The sequence below is a fragment of the Coregonus lavaretus genome (genome assembly GCF_964263955.1).
Source record: "Coregonus lavaretus genome assembly, chromosome: 28".
NCBI lineage: Eukaryota > Metazoa > Chordata > Actinopteri > Salmoniformes > Salmonidae > Coregonus > Coregonus lavaretus.
The window spans coordinates 4,574,419-4,582,193 of NC_140015.1; the positions used below are offsets into that span (position 1 = coordinate 4,574,419).

At 42.5% G+C, this 7,775-nt stretch overlaps 1 pseudogene across 1 annotated transcript; it reads left to right on the top strand.

Moving 5' to 3' along the window:
• The first annotated feature begins 97 nt into the window (after positions 1 to 97).
• On the top strand, positions 98 to 2,161 carry LOC311104099 (annotated as a pseudogene). The gene is made up of 2 exons (XR_014615789.1): positions 98 to 332; positions 536 to 2,161. The product of XR_014615789.1 is annotated as an uncharacterized misc_RNA (transcript).
• The last annotated feature ends 5,614 nt before the right edge of the window (positions 2,162 to 7,775 follow it).

Below are 7,775 nucleotides of genomic sequence, written 5' to 3' on the forward strand. Positions count from 1 at the left end.
GTGGCGACAGTGCAAAATGTGATAGGCTCGTGCATGGCCAAAACTAAGGTGAAAGGTTACCAAAACGCCGACAAACACGCTAGCTAGCTAGCTAGCCAGCTAGCCAGCCAGCCTCGTAGGTTACTTGGATTCTCTAAAATGGCTAAAATACAGTTGTTGAGAGTGTTTCTCAACCAGCGTTTAACAGCAGCCGCAGAGGAGAAATTTGGGGCTGTTGCGAAAACGATAGCAGAGTACCAGGAAGAAGTTTATCGTTCAAAATAGGAGAATGGCCGTCTACAGAGGCAGCTTGATATCGTGTTCAAACCACCAAATACAATTACATAGGACAGGTTTGTCACTAGCTATTACGTTTGACCTGTTTACGTTAATATTATGCGACATTGGCAATCTTATTTTATTAAATTTGAGCACGAAACACATCATGTCTTGCTGAAAGACATATTTTGTATTATGTTTCATTCATATAAATGTAATTATTTTCTCATCATGTCAGCTTTGATATTTTGGTTTAATCGTTTCTCCTTCTCTCCAGACCTCCATCAGCTCTCTCTCACTGTCTTCGAAGAGGAGGTTCCCCCTGAGCAGCAACACTGTGAGCAGGAGTGGAGCCCCAGTCTGGGGCAAGAAGACCCAGAGCCCAAATAGATTAAAGAGCAACAACAGGAGCAACACAGGACCAGTCAGGAGGAAGAGTTTCATAATTACTTCTTCATAATTAGGTCAAATGACCGTGTGAAAAGTGACTATGATCAGGAAGAGGACTCATGTCAGCCCTCACATCTTTACCAAACCCAAAGTGAGGAATATGAACAGGGAGCCTCTCTACCTAGCACCTAATTGGAACAGATCAAAGCTGAACCTGATGTAGAGGGCTACATAGTATTAGAACTAAGGAGTGACTCTCAGCCCCTCTCTGCAGTAAATCCAGACTGTTCTCCAACCCCAAGTGAATACAGGGAAGGTGTCAATGAAGAGGAAAAATAACCTTGGATTAGGTTTAAAGCACTCAAATCAAAGAAAGCACAGAAAATAACAAGCCAAAGCTCCGGTATCTGGAAAAAAGGAAGGAAATCCACAGTCATCCCATCTGAACCCACACAGTCAAAGCCTTACTACTCCCTGTTGGTGTGGTGTGTGTGGAAATAAATGTTACTCTGTGAGTTTTTTAATAAAACATACACAAGAACACACAGAGGATATAGACCTAGATTGCCTTTGCGGTGTCTGTGGAAAACACTTTGAGTCCAAAGAAATTCTGATAGACCATCTCCAAACTCACATGAAAAATATTTTTTGTCACTTATGTGGTCAATGTTTCAACTGGACTAGTAATCTGAAAAGACATATGATGATTCACACAGGGGAAAGACCCCATCGGTGCAGTGACTGTGGCAAAGGCTTCAGGTCGAGTGATTGTCTGACAAAGCATAGGAGGATTCACACAGGGGACAAACTATTTCCTTGCCCGGTTTGCCACCGTGGTTTTAACAGACGAGATAACCTGAAAGTGCATATGAGAGTTCACACATGGGAGAGACCGTATATGTGTTCTGAATGCTACAAATGTTTTGCCACGTTAACTTCCCTGAATAAGCACCAGACAATGCACAATGAGGAACGACCATATGTGTGCACTGATTGCGGTATGCGCTTCAAAGCGCTTGAATCCCAAAGAAGGCACATGAAGAGTGTTCACAACAAGAAGGAGACTACAACATGACAGTGCCTTGTATGGGTTACGGTAACAGATAGTAGATGGAGGCACATTCTAACCAAATTGTAACTGCCATTGGACAGGAGAACAGCCCTTCAGGACAGATGCATTGCATTATGGAATCAGCGCAGTAGTTACCGTTACTTGTTAGTTACCATTAGCCGTTAGTTCGTTTACCAACCGCAAATAGCAGACATCAGAGGTAATTTATGTGCCTGTGTTTTATAAAGCAGCAGATTCTGTAACTTGTTGACAGCCGAGCTTACTAAATCCACCGTGGGACGCATTTAATTGACTGGCAGACTGGATCCGGCCTAACCCAAATCCAGGCCTGTGCAAACCCGACCACAGAACTGATCTGTATAGATTAGATCTAATGTTGACCTGTTATGATTGGAATGAAAATAATCTTCTCAACAATAAAGTTTGCATTTTTGTTCTCAATCTCAACTAGTCGTTCATTTGTGTGCTATTCTGCTTTTCTCCATTCCCATTGGTGATTGAGAGACTTCCATGGTATGTTTGGCCTTTGACTGTGATGCTGCAGACTGAACCTAAGCTACTATCTGCAAGGTTCTGAACATTTGACATGACTGAATACATTCTAGGCCATTCTTCAAAAAGGACTCGGCATGAATTCAAAATTCATCAACGAGAAGCAATATAATTTCAACCAATCATGTATTTTTTATTGGATAGCTATTAACAAGAATTACACTGACAACTTCGTGCTGTTCAAAACAAGAAGTTTCACATAATGCTGCATTCTCGCCTGCAGCTCAGTATAAAATACATAAATTGGCTGAAAAATATGACTATACAGTATATCACATATTACATACAACATTTGCAAGAGATTTGAGATTCTGATACGGTGGTGCTGTTCCAGGTATTCCGTTTTATCAATGGGGATGCACATCTCGGAAGATAAAAACACATAGGAACACTTCACCAGGCTTTATGAGATCTGATCATCTGTGCAACATGACTGCAATAAACACGACCTGGAACGGACCCATTTTCCACACTAACTTCACCTCCCTGAGCATGACAAAGTTGTCAGGAATTGCTTGGCTCATTTCACTTTCACACAAAGACAAACAGAAACAACAATAACAGACAATGATAAATAAACAACAAAAAACTATGAACAAAGATTGTATTTATATCAACCCCTGCAAAAACAACTTGCAATCTGTCATCTCTGTACTGCAGCTCAACCTATTGCATCTCCAGATATTCCACATTTTTGATCGCCAACTATCTTTTCCTGTCTCCCTCCTTCCTGTCTTTACTTCCATCCCCCTTCCTTGATCCTCTTTTCCCATTCCCTTCCCTAGATCTCCTCTCCCCTTCTCCCCCGCTAGTCCCAGACCCTTTTGGAGTTGTGCACTGTCGGCTCTGGATCAGGTAGAAATAGTCTTCATCTGGGCTTATGGGGCTGGTCACGGGAGGCGAACGGCTAGGGGACTGGTGCCTCTGTGCTCCCCGATGAGGAGACACCGGTCTTGGTTGAGGATCTCTCTGTGCTCCCATGTGAGGTGTGGCCAGTCTGGAGTGTGGCTGTCTGGATCCTCCAGCTGGGTTAGGAGAGGAGGGTCTGGAGTGGGGCTGCCTAGGGGAATCCCAGTGAGGGGATGAGGGTCCAGAGATATAGTCCTCCTTGGGGACCAGGTTGAGGTTGTGGGATAGGGGTCTTCCTGGGGTTAGGCTCAGAGTGACCACCAGAGCTTCTCCTGGGGGTCCCAAATCGAGGAACATTTCTGGTAAGGAGCATGGCAGTTGGTTGTCGGCCTTGCGTCCCTGAGTGACAGAAACTGAAAACGAATTGTAATGTGAATTCTATTGCATTCTTAGTTTTATAATTGCATTCTGTAACTGCCTTTATGAGTTCCCAAATGAGTAATCAACACAGTCTTGTTGGGTGACGTTTTACTTGTTGACCACAATACTGACATACTGTATGACCACACTCTTCTATCAAGCAGACTGTCACCAACATCATGCATAAGCTTACCTGTTGTGGAGTGAAGCACATGTACAACCTCAATGTTACCTTCAGGGAGAAAATATCACTGTTGTTGTCATTAAAAAACAATACAGACAACAATACAGCTATTCTTTCAGAGTTCAAGTGTTGAATAAAGCAAGCATAGAACAAACTGATTTAATCATGCTTTAAAAATACAAGCGCCTGATGGTAGGAATGTATAAGAAGCCAAGTGAACAAATGAACATGCATCCATAATCAATAGACATCTGTTTATCAAAATGAGAATGAAAATATATAATGAAAATGAAATATAAAATATTGTGGTCCTCTGTAGCTCAATTGGTAGAGCATGGCGCTTGTAACGCCAGGGTAGTGGGTTCGATCCCCGTGACCACCCATACGTGAAAATGTATGCACACATGACTGTAAGTCGCTTTGGATAAAAGCGTCTGCTAAATGGCATATTATTATTATAAGAAAACATGAATATATTTATTTGAGCTCAGCTGTTGCATAGTGACTTGCCTACCTACCACACATATGAATACCTCTGTATCTGTTTTCTTTTTTGTTTCAAATTTGTATGTTTTTCCTTCATGTGATGTTAACCCACAAAAGCAATAAACATTTCAAGTGAATATATTTACTTGAGCTGGGGGATCCTGCATGGTCTTGTAGTCAGAGCCAGGGCTGAAGGAGGCTGATCTTGGTGGATCTCTCTGGGAGTCTGCTGGTTCAGGAATGGCCTGGGTGGGAGAATCTGGTCTAGAGTAGGCCTTCCTAAGTGTGAGTGGAGTCCCTTCAGTCAGGATGATCTTTTATTTTGGGGGGGTATTTTATGGGGTGTGGAACACCACGGTGGCACATCTACCTTGGAGCCCTGACAGAAAATACAGAGGATGGATTACATCATTAACACATCACTGCTGTTGCTTTATGCTCTAACCTAGGGGTCAGACATTTTTTCTGTAAAAGAGAATATGTATAATTAAATTGAGGGTTCATGTAAATTGTCATAATAAAACATATTTGGTAGTGGAAAAACATTTGGGGAAATCGGGTCTAGACATAATTTTTTGGTGGTGTATATAATATGGTTCCTGGGGGGAAAAGAGCCCCTGCTCTACAGAGTAAGTTCTAGATTGTTGCAGAATTCCAAATGAAGCATAGCACCTACTCCCTTGGCACTCCTGTGTATGTGAGAGGATTGGACAGGTTTTTCATGTTGTTTTTTCTGGGGACAATTGTATGGTTAAACAGTACAAACATTTCTAAAAACCTGTTTTTACTTCGTCATTATGGGGTATTGTGTGTAGATTGATGAGGGAAAAAAACAATTGAATCAATTTTAGAATAAGGCTGTAACGTAACAAAATGTGGAAAAAGTCAAGGGGTCTGAATACTTTCCGAATGCACTGTTTCTGCATTTTCAGTACAGTACCACCCTTAACGGCATCATAAAACCCCAGAAACATCCGGTTTTCAGTGATAGAGTATCTTCAACCTAGCTTCATTTCCCCCTGAAAACCAGATGTGAGGACCCCGCTCAGACATTTCTTTAATGCCTGCTACGTTAGGTTAGTACAGTACTGACCTGAGGGTATAGTAGTGGTGTGTTTGGGGGAGTGGTCCCGGTAGGGTTCAAGACACAGCGTTGCTCTTCCATATGACCACGTTGGGCGTGACTCATCACGGTGAGGAACTTGTCCTGCTCAGCTGGTGCAATCTCCTATAGAGGGAAAACAGTCATAGAGTGAGCAAAATATTGTGTGTGTGTGTGTGTGTGTGTGTGTGTGTGTGTGTGTGTGTGTGTGTGCACGCATGCATGTCGCGGGGTTACTAAGAATAATTTACAGCAACAACAAAAAAAATCTGTTTCAATGGACAATAAACCACTATTATCATAATGGAGTTAGTTAGATAGGTATTTACTGTTTGACCCTGACTGACCTGTGTGGAGGCTGGGGTGAGGGAGGGAGACCTCTGGGCTGACCCAGGGAGGGGTGGGGTGGGGGAGTGAGGTCTGGAGTAGGCCCTCCTCGGGGGAGCAAGGGAACCAAGGCTCTGGAGGATGTGAGGGGCAGAACACCTCTGTTCATCCATCCGGGAACCCTTAAAGAAAACATATGTTATAAATAATATTTATTATTTTGTATATATGAACAATATCAATATGAACCTTTTCATCATCACAATTTGGTACTACTGATAGGCTAAATACTGATACATGCTGGCAGATATAGAGTCCGAAATGGCACCCGAGTGCAGTACTTTTGACTGAAGACTGTTTCAACTTGAATATGTCCCTCTGATACAGATCTTAATTAGACCCTGCTTCTCACAGCAGGAAAATAATCCTGCACCAACAGGAAATGTGAATTATTATTTGGATTATATAATTAATGGACATTTTTGTAGGGGTTAATACATATTCCGTTAGGGCAAATCAAGTATGACATTTTAAAGTGGAAATGACAAACTTTAGAAGCCTTTTAAAACCTTGAATTCACTACAATTTGCATTTTCTGCTGCGCAGGGAAATTATCTGCGACAACAGAGTGATCAAATGAAGATAGCAGATCTGTAATATCTGAGACCTACCTGGACCTTGGAAACCATGTAACAATCCTATCCAGCTGTAGTTTCACTAACTCCATTGTTAGGGAAAGAGGGAGTGGTCCTGGTACCGTTCAAGACACAGCGCTGCTCTTCCATACGACAGCGTTGGGCGTGACTCATCATGGTGAGGAACTTGCCCTGCTCTCCTATTGGACAATAATAACAATAACACAGATTAAATTGTTAAATAGCCTCACAGCACAGCATGCAGCACTCACTAGGTTCAAAATCTGTGAGAGAAAGCCAGTGCGCAGAAGTGATCAAACACAGTCAAGCCTACACAAAATAATATAATTGCCTTGGTGATGATAAGGACATGGGGCATTTGTTATTGATATGTAATGCAGTCAAATATTTTTCCCCAGGCAATTTTGACCCAGGCATTGTGTGGCATGCTGTTGTGCGCTCAAGAAAAATACTGCATCTATACCACAGGAGGTTGGTGGCACCTTAATTGGGGAGGATGGGCTCGTGGTAATGACTGGAGCGGAATCAGTGGAATGGTATTAATTACACCAAATATATGGTTTCCAGGTGTTTGATGCCATTCCATTTGCTTCGTTCCGGCCCTTATTATGAGCCTCTCAGCTGCCTCCTGTGATCTATAGTTTGTTAGTTAGTTAGTGTTTTTGTGGAATAGGTTAGGTAGTTTAGGGTCTTAGGAGCGTAATTAGACACTACACTACCACCTCCACACTCAATCCCAAGGGGGCACAAGCAACCTGGTCAGGTGCTCTGCTAGGAAGTCTTGTAAAGCCTTGATAAGCACACGTGTGTCGCCAACTGAACAACAATAATCCGCTTGGGCCTGCCGACCAATTAACCTTTTAAACTCTGAGAGGTTGTTGAGTTTGGGGGGTACCCCCCTAAAAAAATTGAAAGTGACATATCATTTGAAAGCTACAGGTCTTGTCTTTTTGGAAATCAAACTCAAATCTTAAAAATATAAATGCAACATGTAAAGTGTTAGTCCCATGTTTCATGGGCTGAAAGAAAAGATCCCAGAAATGATCCATACGCACAGAAAGCTTATTTCTCTCAAATGTTGTGCACAAATTTGTTTACATCCCTGTTAGTGAGCATTTTCCTTTGCCAAGATAATCCATCTACCTGACAGGTGTGGCATATCAAGAAGCTGATTAAACAGCATGATCATTACACAGGTGCACCTTATGCTGGGGACAATGAATTGCCACTCTAACTTGTGCGGTTTTGTCACACAACACAATGCTACACATGTCTCAAGTTTTGAGGGAGCATGCAGTTGGCATGCTGACTGCAGGAATGTCCACCAGAGCTGTTGCCAGATAATTTATTGTTCATTTCTCTACCATAAGCAGCCTCCAACGTTGTTTTAGAGAATGTCAGTACGTCCAACCGGCCTCACAACCGCAGACCATGTGTATGGCGTCGTGTGGGCGAGCAGTTTGCTGATGTCAACATTGT